A 17647-nucleotide genomic window follows, 5' to 3' on the forward strand; every position below is an offset into this window, starting at 1 on the left:
TTCCTTTTCTATGAGTTATGGTTCGACCAATATACATCTAATTCCTAAGGCCAGCATTGGCCATTAATGGAGTCACACGCACTCCTGGCCATTTCTTGACTTATTCTTGGCTGATATGAGCACCAAATATCCATTAGGACACCTCAATTTTGCTGAAAGTTGGACGTCCAAGAGATTAGCTGTGAATGTGTAATCAGTCTAAAGTGGAAGAGGATGGCTGGCAAGCCACGAGCAAAACAATTGGCTTAAATGGTGAATTGCAGGATTGAAGTATTGAAGGGATAGTCCTTGATGCCTGGACCATCAGGACCCGTGGCAGTCATTCTAGTTCTGCCGTAATGGTTGTCCGCACTCAGGACAAAATTTGTTTGGTGTAAAAAAAAAAAATTTTTTAAGTTTTTTAATAGTAAAAAAACAAAACAAAACTAGTATTAAAAGTTAAATATACTCCCATTTTCCCTATAAAAAATTCTAAAAAATTAAAAATCGCATATTTGGTGTTGCTACATTTGTAAAAGTCTGAATTATTAAAATATGACAATATTTATCCGCACAGTGAAGGCTGTATATAAAAAAAAAAGGATGGAATGCCAGAACTGGGACTTTATTTTTGTTTTGGTATCTCGGCTCTCCAATTAGAATACACATCACATTCATCCATTGTTCACAGATCATATAACTCCCCTCCAGACAAATTTTGAACCCAGTATTGGAAGCTCCCATGAAGGCTGCCCATGGAAGCAGTACTAAAGGCTCAGAACAGAGAGAAGAACGTGTGATACCGTGATGGATCTCTTTACGCCATGTGATCCCCCCGAGTTTCACTGTCGCCAGTTTATAGACTAATGTTTGTAGAACTGCAACGCAAACAGCTGGGTATGAGTGCAGACGGCGGGATGTGACCTCTGTTACCGCCTCTCCAACCTCTTTATAGGGTAATCTACCAAGTTATTACCGGCAATGAGGGAGGAACGGCGACTTTTCCAGCTATTTTACATTTAGATTGTAGTGCGACGGCCTTCCTAATGGATCTCGTGACCTCCAGCAACTACAGCGGGCGCTCTCAGCTTCATCCGCTATAGGTGTTTGATTACTTAACAGGAGAGGTATAAAATAAAGAGGGTGATCCGAGAATTAAGAGCGCCGGGGCGAAAGAAGATTGATCTGCGACATTCAGACAACTTGACATGCCGACTGAGCATTCTGCATTGACTGTAGAGGGAGTTTTGATGATCCTTTCCCACTGACGTGCCAAGAGTCCCGGTGAAGCAGGTGGTGGTGTTATGTACGGCGCGGCGGTGAAAGGAGGCAAAGGCGGCACATTTTGTAGAAAAACTGAACTTTATTAATGAAATGTGGTATTTCGTCACTCCGTGGGGGTAATTATGCATCAAACGTTTCATTAACTTGTGAATTGTCATGAACCACACTTGTGTTCTATCAGGATAGCGAGGCAATTCGTATTTACTGCTGATCTTCGGTATCAACAACCTTTCCAAGCCCACAATACTCCTGCGGCTACCATGGGTGCAAGTATCTGCACAATACACCGAGTGATACTACGTCCTCCACACTTGCCATCATCACCAGTATGTAGCGCCATTGTAATGCCCATTGCCTGTTGCATTCACAGGTTTCCCATATCGAGCACCTCATCCCAGTTTCAGCATAACCACACGAAGAGTCCAACTGACCATCATATCAGGACATAGGCGTCGCATTAGCCCACTGTTACAGTCCATAATGTCTTTGTAGTGTGCAGACTAGTTTGTCGGGGGCCCCACTTATAGATCACTGTTGGGAGGGTCCACTCTGCTGCCTTCGTGCCATGGATCTCCACAACGTTTGGTCCTCCTGGTAGCGGTTCCATGCAGATGCCCCTACAGTTTGGACTGGAACACAACAGCTAACATCCTCCCAATGCCGGATAGCAGTGCTCACCGCTCTCTAAGACTCCTGGTCTCGAGCAGAACAAGTCTCTCACAGCCCGAGATAACAAAGTCCAACCTCTCTGGTTGATGCTGTCTATCAGGCTCAATATGGGGACTTATTTCAGCAACGGCCTCCGCCACTTTTCAGGTGATTCTCCTTTTGCCCACTATTTTAGTCCTGGGGCCCCCTGATGTGCCAAGCAGCATGCACACACTGCTGGCACCCCTGGCCAAATCCCACAGGAGGGGCGGAGCTTCATACGGGAGAGTGAATATTCATTTAAATGTTGTGTGAATGTTCGCTAATGCCCTCGCATGGACCCTCTTACATGGGGATAGCACTATGTAAATTGATGAAGAAGTGGTGTTACCTCAGGGGACGGCCCAGGAGCGCCCCCACCTGTTGCGAGGGGTTATCTTGTGAGTGAGGATGAACACTGTCAGCATGCACATGGCCGGCCGACATGAATTATCAGAATGAGGCAGGATAGTAGTGGGTGCCAGACGGATAGGACATTCTATTTCTGAAGTTGTGTGGGTATTTAACCCCTTCACACCTCAGGATATATATTTACGTTCTGGCCACGCAGGGTTTGCATGGAGATCCCACTCCCATACAAGTTGGGTGCTGGCTATCTGACACCTGCCTGCAACTGCCACAATCAGCGCCAATGCTAATCACGGCTGTTAACCCTTTAAATTCCCCGATCAGTGTTCAGGGATCCCGAACATCCCCCACGATGACATCACGTGGTGCCAAACGGTTGCCATGGCAGCCTTCTGAAGGCCCTCAGGTCTGTCATGACTGATTGCTTATCACGGCGGCGTGCCCGTGGCACATCTTGATAAACTGCCTGTCAGAATGCAGTATAAAGTAACACTGTGGTAGTCCGTCACCGGCGGCGACTAAAAATATATCCATACTAATGTAATAATAGCGAAAGTTACTCCGTCCGTCTGTCTGTTACCTTTTCACGGCTAAACCGCAGAAGTGATTTTGATGATATTCGGCAAGGAGATGGCTGCATCTTGAGGAAGGACATAGGGTACGTTTTATTCCGAAAATGTATAGAGTGCGACAAGACAGGTTTATTTGGTGAAGTGCAGGCACACCTCTGCTCTGCCACCGGCGCCGCGGACGGAGAGAAAGGGGGTGCGCATCATAAGCTATACCTACACAAACGGGCAGACACGTGAGGGCAGACGTCAGGGATAGCCCGTGTTTCCGGCAATTAAAATTTGAACGAAATACACATTAACATGAATTGAGATGTTAAAGAAAATCTGTGTTGCCCCTAGCAACCAATCACCGCGCAGCTTTTATTGTACCTCCGCTGTGTAAGAAATGGTTTCCTTTTGATACTCGGGTTTCCTATCCATTTTTTGGTCTTCTTTTATTATTGCCGCTTTTATGTTTCAATATACAACAAAATACAGATTAGATGGAAAAAAAAACTAATTCCACGTGGACGAGGGGGCGGGGCTAACAAGCTAGGGTAAAATAAGTTTAAAAAAAAGTTTTATTAGTTATTAGAAAAATTAAAAGGTAATAAACGTGTAAGCCCCCCTTTTCTATATTTATGCTTAATGAGCTTTTATTGAAGCATTTTAGTTGTTACATATCCGTAAATAGACATTTTCAGTCCTCATGGCTGCAGGTATCTTTCATTACACCACCTGTGACATCTGAACACAATCAGGCAGTTAAACAGGAACAGTGATAAATTCCTAATTATGCTAATAGCCCTTAATTAGTATCACTGTCTATCAAATGACCCAAAAGTTGCGTTTATCTAAGCCCTATGTTTTAAGCTTTCCCGTGAATCATACTTTTCCATATTCATAATAAAAAAAAGGATATTTGCGCCCATAAAAGTCTGATCTATCAAAGTAAAGCCATTATTCATCCTGTACGGTGAACGTCGTAAAAAAAAAAAAACATACTGCCAGAATTGCGCTCTTTTGGTCATTTGGTACTCAGGTGTGCATGATCCAGCTAAATAGTCCCTCATTTGTTGTCCCAGGTGCTGTGCCAAGTTCATATGGCCCCCAAACAGCTATGAAGGCCTTCAGCGTGCCTAAACATATACAAAACAATTAGTAATGTCAATGAGACATCACTACTGTATCTATAACCAATGCTGCCAGCAGAGGGCAACATAACTCTCCTGTATAGCAGCGGAGTCTTCAGAACTACTGCAGAAAGTTGGAGAGGTAAGTTGTTGGTCGCTCTGCTGTAGGGAGGTCAAGACAAGCAGATTTCAGGAAAGCTGGACAAAGAGTCAAACTGGGAAACAAGAAGCATAAAGGAAGACCTTCAGTGGAATACTAGGAAACTATTCCTCAGGCAGCTTTCAGTGCGTGAAAATGCCTTAAGGGGGTTGTACCACAATTACAAGTTATCCCCTATCCAGAGGATATCCACAGGATAGGGGATAACATGCTGACTGGTGGGGGTCTCACCGCTGAGAACCCCACTGAGCTCAAGAATGGGGGTCCTATATTCCCCGTCCTTCTCACTTCAGGGTTACTGCATCCCCCCTTCCCCACTGTAGTTGGGAGACTGAATGGAGCGGTGGTCGCGCTAGAACTCCATCATGTTCACTGGGACTGCAGAGTTACTGGAGCTGCACCCACACAGGTATTTTGGCCATCCCCCATGAAATGAATGGACCACTGGGCACACATGCTCGCCCGGCACACCATTCATGCTGACATTAAGAGCGCCCCCCGCAGTGACAGGCAGAATGGGACACAGGAGTTCTCAAGATCGGCGGGGGTCTCAGCAATGAACACTTGATCCAGGCCTCATGTACGCCATATGTTCAGGGGGCCCCTGGCTGCCTACTCTTCAACGGGCTGAGGGGCCACAAACATGAATTCTCACCAATTCGGCAGATTCAGCCCAATTCTGTGGTCATACAAAAAATATAAAAGGCGGCATACTCACCTCTCGAGCAATCTGCTCCAGACCGGTCTTCTTCTCTGTCTTCCTGGTCGTCACACATGACCGGCGCTGATTGCCTTGCTAGCATTGGTCACATGTCACGGCACGTATCATGTGATCGCACAGACCTGGAAGTCCAGGAAAAGAGAGAATAGAAGTTCGGGGCGGCTTGAAGACACGCTGTGTGAGAGGAGGGGTGCAGCTTGTTTTTTTAGACTAGAGGGCAGAAGAGGTGGCACAATCTTTTATTTGAGCTTTATCTATTAGAGGGGTACAATAGGCAGCATTATTAACGGGAGAAGAAAACATGGAATTTTACCTACTTTGGCAGTAAAGGCGTCATTATCAATTATGGGGCGTAGAAAGGGGCATTTTTAATTATGGGAGCAGAAAAGGCAGCATTATTCCTGATGGGATAGTAATGGAGCATTTACTGTGTGGAGCGTAATTACTATCTGGGACGCTATGCATTGTGTAGGGATGGGGAAAACGGCGAGAAGGAAAAACAAGAAGCCAAAGATTTATGTGTCAAATTCTGCAGAGAAGGAAGATGGAAGGCATCATGGCGGTCTGGGCACGGATAGAGAAGAAAAGAGAGTGAGACCGACACAAATCAGAGATGACACCATTTATGATCACTGGAGGTAGTTGCACGGTAGTCACTATCACTATGTAGATCTGGTAACTGACTGTTATTTAGAAATATACTAGTGATTGGTATTGGTATGTAACTCACTGAAGGACCTGTGACGATAGTTGGAGTTGGTCAAAATATTAAAGGACCTTTGATGACATCACTGTCATGTGAAAAGGGGCAGAGAATGTAACACAGTCACTCACAGACAGGTGGTTGTTAGTACTTTGACTAGTAATTATTAGGAAATCATAGTACCAGTGTTTCTGGTGGCACAATGCACCACACAGCTCTGCTACATGCACGTTACATACACAGCTTTACTACATGAACGTCTCACACACACAGCACAGCTACATGCACGTCTCACACACACAGCACAGCTACATGCACGTCTCACAACCACACACAGCTCTGCTACATGCATGTCATGCACACAGCACTGCTACATGCACGTCACACACACAGCACTGCTACATGCATGTCACTTACACAGCAATGCTACATGCACGTCTCACACACACACACACAGTACTGCTACATACATTATTCATCCCATAGAACAGGGATCGGAAGCAGCACAGCAGTGGAAATGAAGGACGTGTGATGACGTCACCATTATGCTCTGCCCCTGATCATATGACAGTGACGTCATCAAAGGTGCTTCATCCTTGGGCAGATTACAGACCTCCGCGGCTTCAGTTGCTAATACTAATGAACACCTAGCCGGACAGCAGCCATGTGCGTGCATTCACACAGGCGATCGTGATTGTGCCATCAGAAAATCGCAGCAAAATCACGGCTTTGTTCACGTGATTTTCGAGCGTCAGCGATGCTTTTTCCTGAGAATAATCTTGCATCGCTGCCAACGGTAATGTTATTGTGCGAAAGTCAATAGGAGTTTCTAATGTTAAAAAACGCAGGAGCCTCCATAGGGAAACATGGGCTGGAAAAAAAAAAAAAAATAGGACATGCTGCGATTTAGTTTTTTCACTTCACATCGCATGAGCAAAAACATCGCAAATAGGAGCGAAGCCATTGAAAATCATTGGTTTCATAATTCTGCGTTTTTACTTACTCTTGTATCACACAATTTTATCACAAGTCTGAAGGCCCCCTTACTGCGAGGGGATACACAGGGCGAGGCTTAGGGTAAAAGGGGCATGACCTAAACAATTAGTTCAGTAGCTGCAGCATTGGGGGAAGGGGGGGTCCCCATCATTCTGTGGGCAGTCTTAACGTGGCCCTGCAGTGATGCTGCGAACTTCATGTATGTAATGGCCTGAAGTCACCAACTACATAAACTGCATTACATGTGTGTAAAATTGTTACTTTGTAATATAGTTACAGAAAACTACTAGAATGCAGTTGGTGATTGGAGAAGCAACAGGTGTGAACCGGAGGGCTGGAGTGCACACTAGGACTCTACATCAGAGCTTCCCAAAGTGGTCTATATGGACCCCCAGGGGTCAATTTTGACTTGCTAAGGGCCCATGTCAGCAAGAAAAAAATTTGGGGGTGCACGAGATGTAAATGGGGGTCCACGTGAGCGACTCCATGTAGGCAGGTCATCAACATTCATGCTAAACGAAAAATCTGTTGTGTAGGTGCAACTCTCCAGAGGATGTCCACTGTGCTCCAGCTCATGACTCTGTCCCAGGACTTAGGGTTATGAGTTCCCTTCCCTGAGAGTGAAGTCATCCCAGCACTACTGATGAAGGGGTTCACCCCGAAACCCGTTTATTAGCAGATTTTAACTTTAATATTCTAAAAAAAACGAGAAGTGGGATCTTCATCCAATTGTTCTGGTACCTTCATTGATACCTCTGGAGAGTTGCGCCTACACAGCAGACTTTTCTTTTATCATATAATACCCTCCCACCATCGGGGGGTTAATCTGGGTGGCAGCACCTCCTGTTATCTACCATATCCAATTTAAGCCCTTTAAGACCAGGGTATCTCCCCAGGCCTTTAGTCCCAGTCTTCACTGTGGGTTTGCTCCACTTCTCTCTCCACCTATTTATCATCAACATTTAGGCTTCCTGTAAATGACATAATACGTCTCACACATAATACTTATAACAGACAGAAGTTACTTTCATTATTTATGTAGAGTTCGCACAAATCTTCTTGGACTCCGGCGATGGACACAACAGATCTGCGCAGCAGCTAATTTACCTGTAAAGTTTCTACTGCGCATCGTTTTCACGTGATCCGCCGGAGCCCAAGAAGTTTTGCATGAACTCTACCCATCTGCTTTGTGGCGCATGTACAAGTTTCTACAAGTTTTCATACCGGCAGCGAAAAATAATGAAATCGCAGCATGTTCTATTTTTAAGCGGATTCCACATGGACGTCTTCCATTGACTTCTGACCCATGGCCCCCCTGCAATTCAGATTGGGAGGAGGTTGCGGATTCCGCATTATCGCTAGGCGAAGATCCAGGAAAAATCAGGGATTTAAAAAAAAAATGTTTAAATTCTGTACTGCGCATGTCTGATGGTAAGCCGTGCAGACCATCCATCCGCAGTACAGGAAAGAAGAAATGAGATAAGCGCGGATGCTAGCTGGGCACAGGGCTGTGCAGTATCCGAGGAGCGGGCCCACAGCCGAGGAGATAGTGGTGTAGATTGAGACCTTGTCACGGGGCTCTACCATCTCCTCCCCAAGGAGTAGCACGGGACCCGACCAAGTTACTGCTGGGGGAGTTTCACAGGTAACCCAAAATGTGGTTTACCTTAAGTCTATTTTGTCACTCGTGACGCCACTATTCTATCCTCTGAGGTGAATCTGGATGGTTGAATAAAGTATTCCACACACAGGGAGAAGTTTCAGAGCAAAACCGGGAACGGTCGGCAGTGCTGGTTTACTTGTAGCAAAGGTTAACAGTCCAAACAGTTTACATAAGCCATCAGGACACCGGTGCAGGCAAATTAGTGGTGCGACAGGGAGGAATCACAGGATGACAGATGAGCCCACAGTCCCAGTTATCTGCGGGGTTCTGTTCCCGGCCAGTTTCCTTTACTCTCTCCAGCTCTCTACTGGTCAACAATCACATTTAAGGGAGAGACACTCAGCGCTGCATGGCAGCTCCTCTCACTCAGTCCTCCATGTTAATAGCAGGTGTCAGGAAGGCCTGGGTGAATTGGGCCCAGGGCACGCATCAGGCATTGCTCAGCCTCTTCCATCCTGGGGCATCACACAAGAGAAGGCACAGTCTCTGCTACTCAATAAAAGTTCCTTGCTTCATCCGCACTGTGCCAGACTCCACAATCCCTTGCAAGATCAACTCACTAACATCTGCAGGAAGATTCAGAAGCAGACTAACTTAGACTAACTTAGGCCGCCTGCAGACGAGCGGGTCAGATCCAGCGGCGCCTGTAGGGACAAGCATGTACTCAACCGCGCTCGGCGGCCCCGGCTCTTTCATGTGCCGGCTGCCAGGCAGCCGGCGCATGCGCCGACCGGAGCCGGCGACCGGGTGAGTGACGTTTCTGTGCGGGGTTCGCAGTAGCACATGCCGCGGTTTGTTTGCCGCGCGATATTTTTCGCGGCCAAACCGCGGCCGTCTGCATAGGATTGCGTTTGTTAACACAATCCTAGGAAGGCTTTGAGTGGCAGAAATCCCCCGGGAAATCCCGCCGCGGGATTTCCACCCATGTGCAGGCGGCCTTACACACACATATATATATATATATATATAACATGGTCACATGACACACAACAAGATACATTTTTCAGACATAACCCAGACAGTAACCCATTCAGTGCGGCAGAGGTGCAATACACATCAAACTCATGCAACATAGAAGACACTGACAATACATAAGCACAAGATAAACACATTTATACTTATGGAGGGGCCCCACTAACTCTTGCCAACTACAGTTTGATTCCGCTGAGGGCTGCCGCATGCGGAATCCGACCCGGTCGTGTGCAGCCGGCCTTAGGCAGGCAGAGTGTCTACGGAAAACAAAAACATTATCTATGGGGCAAAAAAGTTTTGGAACCTCTGCTCTACATGCTAGTGCACGTGTCTAGCCCCTGTGCTCTATGCTCCTGGGAGGATCCAGAGTCCATACATACGCCCACCCAGATCTGGAGAGCGGTAGAAGGACAGATTTAGGCCAGTCTCTCACAGGCATTAGTAAGAAATGCTGTGTTTTCGAACAGCATTTTCAAATGCGTCCTACAGTGTTTTTAACAAACCCTATCATTGCGATGGGTAATGGGGTGTGTAAAAAAAAATTTAAAAATAGCTGAAACGCGCTAAAATAGAACAGACAGCGTTCTAAAACCCTCGTCTGAAAAGCCCCATTGAAATCAATAGGGGACCAGTACAGCGTTTTTAGTGGGCGTTTCAAACGCTGCGCTAAACGCTATCCTGCACCCGCTTCTTTTTTTAAACTTTTAACTCATGTTTCCTAACATGTGTAAAAAACGCTGTACATACGCAGTATAATTACATATCTACTACATTGCGAACACACCCATAGAAAGCAATAGGGCTATACACGCATAAGACGTGGGAAATATACACAAGTCTAAATGGATACATGAAAACCAATGTACTTTCATCGACTCCATTCACCGTATATTATGAGTGCGTAACACGCAATGAACGTTCGCTTGTGTGAGCCTGGACTAAGGGCTCATTCAGACGAGCGTGTTTATGTGCGTACATACGAGTGCACAAAACCGCGCGTCTATTAGAACCATTAGTTCCCTATGATGTGTTCACATGTCCGTGTTTTACAGGCGTGCAAACGCACTTAACTGCAAAAGATAGGACATGCATGCACCATAGGCCCGTGGTGCGTGTCAATATTCCCCGTGGGGAGTTCCCTCATCACTAAACACTGTGACAGCACTGCCACAGTGTTCAGTAAAAATGGCACTCCCCGCAGGGAGTAAAGAATCCCCTGCAACAGCTGTGACAGAGGATCGCGATGTTCTCCCATTGCTTTCAATGGGGCTGCTGCTGCTTTCAATGAATGGGTGAGCACTGCCTGTGATTGGTTGAGCACTGTGACCAATCACAGGCAGGGCTCAGCTGTCATTCAATGAATGGTTGAGCGCTGCCTGTGATTGGCTGAACTCTCAGCCAATCAAACACAGCCTTTCAGCAGCTGGGGACTTTAAATCCCCACCTGCTGAAAGAGCTTCAGAGAAGTGTAGGGAAGCTAAACAGCTAGACGCGCCTGAGCCCCAGCAGCAGCGGAGAGGTGAGAATATATACTTTTTTATTTATTTTTTTATACATGCTAGGAATTATTTCAGTGAAGGGCTTATATTTCAAGCCCTTCCCCAAAATCCCTGCAGGAGTTGCCTGCCGTCCATTGCTTTCAAAATGGCAGCAGCAGCGGCCCATTGAAAGCAATTGGCACAGAGCCTCATTCATGCGTTTTCTGCACGTTCGTGCAGCGCTGCATTTTACTAAGGGCGGTATCTCCAGTCACCAAAGTCTGGATTCTGATGTACTGAAGATGGACAATATTGGACCTTGCCTTGTTTGCCTGGAACTGCAATAAAAGGGATTTCCTGTTTCGCCCTTCCACGACTCCTGGAGCTCCTCCCACTAGAAAACACCTGCACTACTTAGCATGCTACATCACCCTCCAGGAGCAGGGACCACAACCACCATCATCCATAAACTGTCTAACACGACCAGATGGGAGTGCAACCATCAAGATGCCCCTCGCTCTGGCCTACTACAAACTGGCGTCACAAACTGCAACCTCCATCATCTTTTATTTGTAGCATAGGAGATGGGAGTCAGAGTACATAGCCACCATAAACCCAGGCTGATCCTCAACTCCCGCTTGTTACACGTGCGGTATACGCATACGTCCGTGTGAATGAGCCCAATGGTCAGGGACGGGATTGTTTCTTCTTAGGGTGGACTCTCCATTTTGTAGCTGCTGCTCAGATGTAAAAAAAGAAAAGAAAAAATGTCCACAAACATCTACGGTAAATATCTAAATCATTTTCTTAAATGTACTTATTAAATTGACAGAGTTGGTGGAATGTGCATCATGTGCATTTGTACATTTTCTCCCCCACAAAAACACTATTTGGATTTTTATATCCTTTTGGGGGGGGGGGGGATTACATGGACTTATTTCAAATCTAAACCACGTTTGTTCGTATAGCTCAGAGGCCTTAGTAGAAGAACTTGGTGCTTCGGATTCTTGAGACTTCACGGAAGATGGAGCAGCCTCACTGCTAGGCTTTGAGTCTGAAGCTGGAGCGCTCTCAGTTTTGGCCTCTGGTGCGGAAGGAGCCTCAGTCTTTTTGACTTCCCCATCCTTTTTGCTCTTATCATCTACTTTCTTGGTGCTGATGCTTCTGAAGGCCGGGAAGTCTTTACTTCAGTGGTCGGTTCAGAGGCTTTCATATCTTCACTATTGGCAGCTGGAGCAGGAGATGCAGCAGCCGGTTCCTCTTGCTTGGCTACAGGAGGTTTGGCTTTCTGAGGTTCCGCCTTGGCATCGGAGCAGGCCTCTGTTTTCTTGGATTCTGTTTTTTGTGCTGCATTCTTATTTGTTGCATCCTTCTCGGCTTCTTTGTCCTCCGTTTTGTTTTCAGCCTGCGGTTTCTTGTCATTTTTATCTTCCTTATTTTCTTTTGCATCAGCATTTTCTACATGTTGAGTCTCTTCATTAGTTTTGTTGCCCCTTCTTCCTCTGTGTTTGCTCCATCTGTCTTTTTTGTCCTTATCTTTTGATTTGTCATCATTTACATTGTATCTCTTCTTCTTCTTGCTCAACTTTCCTCTCATGATTAAAGCCCTTGCTGTATAGCCTGTGCCCATGCTCCGCTGGTAGTGTCCTGGTGAGCTGGTGCTGCATCTCCCCTGATCGGCACTGGAGTGATTAGCAGGCACTGATGTCATTCACTGAATGGCTGTGATTGGTTCATCGAGCACCGGCTGTGATTGGCCGGCGCTCGATCCAATCACAGTGCTTCCTCACACAGAGCGGATTTCAAAACCAAGCCAGGGAGATGACAGCGGGGAGAAGACTGAGGCCTCATGTCCACAGGGAAAATCAGGCCCGCTACGGATTCTACATGGAGAATCCGTAGCGGGTCCCTCCTGCCCCGCGGACATGAGCGCTGAAAATCAGAGTTAACTCACCCGCAGCAGACCGGCAAATCTTCTCCTCTTCACGGCCGGATCTTCTTTCTTCGGCCGGCGGATGTGCTCGACACGCCGAGTGCGTGCCGCGCGCATGCGCCGGGCCCAAGAAAGAAGATCCGGCCGTGAAGAAGAGAAGAACTTTCCCGGTCGGCTGCGGATGAGTTATTCTTATTTTAGGTCTCCCGCGGATCCGGACAGCTTCCATAGGCTTCAATAGAAGCCTGCGGGAGCCGTCCGCACGGGAGACCCACACGAAAATGGAGCATGTCCATTTTTTTTCATTTTTTTTTTTATTGACTTTTATTGACCATCCGCGGGTATTTATCTACCCGCGGGTGATCAATGCATCCCTATTGGATGCGGATCCGCATGCGGGTGATCCGCTGCGGATCTAAAATCTTAATTTGCCCGTAGACATGAGGTCTGAAGCAGCTTGCTACACCGCTGGGGAGAGCATCGCGTGTCGGGGACACAGACACCAGCTGAGAGGTGAGTATTGCGGGGTTTTTTTACCTCACTCGAGTATAAGCCGAGGGGGGCTTTTTCAGCACATTTTTTTATACTCGAGTATATATGGTAATTGATTACAACTTCCATTAAAATTTCTCCAAGATTTCATTGAAACCATTCGGCACTAAAGTGTTTAACACCCAGAACATTCTCTTCGCTGAGGAGGGAGAAACGTCCCGGTTTCACATTTTCCAAAGGACTGATTTTAAAGTGTGACACATCCTTATTATGACAATTTAAAAGTGTCTAGAAACACTGTGGCTCACATATCCGTTTAAGATGTTAGAGCCGTGCTTATTAAGCCTTAAGGCAATTTTACACACAGCGATTATCACTCAAAATTTGCGCAAAAGCCATCTTTTGAGTGATAATCATTGCTTGTAAATGTGCGCCCATCGTGCACTTACCGCGTACTTTTCTTCCATTGTTCACTTCAGGTCCTCATGAAATCCTCCTTCCTGATAAGAGGGACCGCATGCTGAGTTCTCCGCAGGCAGCGCTGATAACATTCTTTAACAGCTGTTAACAGTCTCTGTCCCACTGGAGAACAATAGTGATGTAGTTAGAGAACAGACCACCTGCTGTTCTCTAAATACATGCAAAGGAAATACTAAAGGGCTGATTAGCCCATTAGTATCTATGCAAAATGATCGCTCAAAACTGTCAGTTTCTGATGAATTTTGAGCGGTCATCTGTGTGTGTAAATGGACCTTAACTCCTAGTGCATTTCTAGTGCAGCTACATACCTGAGGTTACAGGTGCACTCAATCAAATAAATAACAAAGGACGACCCACAATTCAAAACCTTTTTTATCCTGAGCGGGGGTTGGTCTTTATCAATAAATATTTCCTTTCTTGCATTTGAGGTTTTCACAGCACCTGCACCCCTTAGTGCCGCACGTATAAGAACCTGTAAGGGGTTTCATTAAAGCATTTCTAAAAGATGGAACAATACATTTAGACGGACAGGATGGTGCGAACATATGTTTTAAAGTTTTGCTCTTGGTATTTCCGGAATATTTTTATGCAGAAATGGGTCGATTTGAGGATCTCCCAATGTTTGGACAAGATTTTTTTTAAGGAAGCAAGACGAGAGCTATACTGCGTCACAAATAAAGCTTTGTAGTTAAATCTTAGAGGGATTTGCAGAAATCCACGCACCTACAACTGAAATAATCCCAATAATCCCTCAGCCTTTCCATTACACTGCAGTACTCAGTACGCACGCTGACTACACAGTACGAAAAATGTGGTCAGAGCCCAATCAGTCATCGCTGGGGAGAAGCTCATTGAGACACATATACCTAAATACCGGTCATTACATACATAATGCAGTGTAGTGTGGGACGGTGTCCACGCCTGACTGACAAGGAGCATGTCACAACACTACAGGAAAGTCATTTCCCCCTTAAAGGGAACTTGACATCATCTCCACCCGAAGGCTGGCTTCACACAGGCATATTTGCGCATGCAACATTTGTGTGCACAATACACAGTGACTAAAACCCATTGAGATCAATAGGTTTGTTCACATGTGTAGTGGCCAGAAGTCTATAAATCCGGCCCCTCCATAATTGTCATACATGGCATGTCTTCAGTGTGGATGCACTGTGCAAAGTGTCTTGTCTTCAGTTATGTGTATTGCACAGCTGCAGCATGCAAGAAGTTAAAGTCTGCAAGTGGCTGGGATATGTCTGGAAAGTGTAACAAGTTTGTCTAGTCACGTGATGATTGAATGCTATAAATATGAGTGATTGAGAGTTAGGTGTGGTCTTCTATCTGCTTCAAGATGGTTGTGGGAGGAGTGAGAGTGCCAGCCACATGGGGGTACCTTCAACCATCATGTGGTGAAAGGATGGAAGCAGAAGAGAGGTATCCTGAGGTGACAGCAGATTACTAAGGTAAACCACGCGTTGGGTTACCCTTTTTGCAAGACCTCTCCTCAGTAACTTGGACGGGTCCCATGCTACTCTCATGGTGGGAGATAGTAGAGCCCCGTGACAAGGCCCAAGCTCTACCCTGCTGTCACCTATGCTGAAGCCCTGCTTCTCGGATGCTGGACGTTGGTAGATGGGCCAATATGATTTGATCAAATTATATACCAAGAACCTTGCATTATTTAATGTGGTTAGAGGGTTTATTATTAGAGTTGAGCGAGCGTACTCGTCCGAGCTTGATACTCGTTCGAGTATTAGCGTGTTCGAGATGCTCGTTACTAGAGGCGAGCACCACGCGATGTTCGAGTTACTTTCACTATCATCTCTGAGACGTTAGCGCGCTTTTCTGGCCAGTAGAAAGACAGGGAAGGCATTACAACTTCCCCCTGCGACGTTCAAGCGCTATACCACCCCCCTACAGTGAGTGGCTGGCGAGATCAGGTGTCACCCGAGTATAAAAATCGGCCCCTCCTGCGGCTCGCCACAGATGCATTCTGACAGAGATCAGGGAAAGTGCTGCTGATGCCGGAGCTGCTATAGGGAGAGCGTTAGGAGTGATTTTAGGCTTCAAGAACCCCAACGGTCCTTCTTAGGGCCACATCTGACCGTGTGCAGTACTGTGGAGGCTGCTTTTTGCAGTGTTGCACAATTTTATTTTTTTTTTGTATATCGGGCGTGCAGAGCATTGCGTCCTCAGTCTGCAGTCATTGTACAGAGTATAGAAGCAGTACTGGTGAGGCAGGGAAAGAGATATCCAGGCTATATAGGCAGTGTGCTTTTTCAAAAAAATTGGGGAAAAATACTATATTTGGGCTGCCTGTGACCGTCTTCAGTTTACTGCGTGTCTGCTGGGGGTAGTAGTCCTAATTAAATATGCAGCTAAGCGTTACAGCAGGCTTGCGCAAAATTGTTTCCTGGGTCTGCTGTCTCTGTTACATTACCGCCGTCATCCCGCCAGAGGGAAGCAGTATACATAATATTATACGCTGCCTACAGTATCTGTCTGCTGGGAATAGTAGTCCTAATTAATACGCAGCTAAGCGTTACAGCAGGCTTGCGCAAAATTGTTTCCTGGATCTGCTGTCTCTGTTACATCACCGCCGTCATCCCGCCAGAGGGAAACAGTATACATAATATTATACGCTGCCTACAGTATCTGTCTGCTTGGGGTAGTAGTCCTACTTAATACGCAGCTAAGCGTTACAGCAGGCTTGCGCAAAATTGTTTCCTGGGTCTGCTGTCTCTGTTACATGACCGCCGTCATCCCGCCAGAGGGAAACAGTATACATAATATTATACGCTGCCTACAGTATCTGTCTGCTGGGGGTAGTAGTCCTAATTAATATGCAGCTAAGCGTTTCAGCAGGCTTGCGCAAAATTGTTTCCTGGGTTTGCTGTCCCTGTTACATCACCGCCGTCATCCAGCCAGAGGGAAACAGTATACATAATATTATACGCTGCCTCCAGTATCTGTCTGCTGTATCAGCTCAGCATTTTAAAAAAATAGAAGCAAAATACTTAAGGCCTACTACTGGCCTTTGGCCACTTGACTGCTTCTGCGCTGTGAATTCCACTAGCTCAGTCATACGCACCTACGTCTCACTACAGGCGTGCGCAAAATTGTTTCCTGGCTCTGCTATGCGTTCTGTAAGGGAAGTCAGCCTCCAACCACAGGCCCATAAGCGGCACATTTAATTACAGCGTTCTGTTTCTGCACTACTGGTAATACAGCATGCTGAGGGGTAGGGGTAGGCCTAGAGGACGTGGACGCGGGCGAGGACGCGGAGGCCCAAGTCAGGGTGTGGGCACAGGCCGAGCTCCTGATCCAGGTGTATCGCAGCCGACTGCTGCGAGATTAGGAGAGAGGCACGTTTCTGGCGTCCCCACATTCATCTCACAATTAATGGGTCCACGCGGGAGGCCTTTATTAAAAAATGAGCAGTGTGAGCAGGTCCTGTCGTGGATGGCAGAAAGTGCATCCAGCAATCTATCGACCACCTAGAATTCTGCGCCGTACACTGCTGCAACTCTGAATCCTCTGGCTGCTGCTCCTCTTTCCTCCCAGCCTCCTCACTCCATTACAATGACACATTCTGAGGAGCAGGCAGACTCCCAGGAACTGTTCCCGGGCCCCTGCCCAGAATGGCCAGCAATGGTTCCTCTCCCACCGGAGGAGTTTGTCGTGACTGATGCCCAACCTTTGGAAAGTTCCCAGGGTCCGGGGGATGAGGCTGGGGACTTCCGGCAACTGTCTCAAGAGCTTTCAGTGGGTGAGGAGGACGATGACGATGAGACACAGTTGTCTATCACTCAGGTAGTAGTAATTGGAGTAAGTCCGAGGGAGGAGCGCACAGAGGATTCGGAGGAAGAGCAGCAGGACGATGAGGTGACTGACCCCACCTGGTTTGCTACGCCTACTGAGGACAGGTCTTCAGAGGGGGAAGCAAGTGCAGCAGCAGGGCATGTTGGAAGAGGCAGTGCGGTGGCCAGGGGTAGAGGCAGGGCCAGACCGAATAATCCACCAACTGTTTCCCAAAGCGCCCCCTC

General features: G+C 46.9%; 1 pseudogene; it reads right to left on the minus strand.

Moving 5' to 3' along the window:
• Window positions 1–8735: 8735 nt before the first annotated feature.
• On the minus strand, window positions 8736–12293 carry LOC136626440 (brain acid soluble protein 1 homolog; annotated as a pseudogene).
• Between the last annotated feature and the right edge of the window lie 5354 nt (window positions 12294–17647).

This window comes from Eleutherodactylus coqui, chromosome 4 (assembly GCF_035609145.1).
Source record: "Eleutherodactylus coqui strain aEleCoq1 chromosome 4, aEleCoq1.hap1, whole genome shotgun sequence".
Taxonomy (NCBI): domain Eukaryota; kingdom Metazoa; phylum Chordata; class Amphibia; order Anura; family Eleutherodactylidae; genus Eleutherodactylus; species Eleutherodactylus coqui.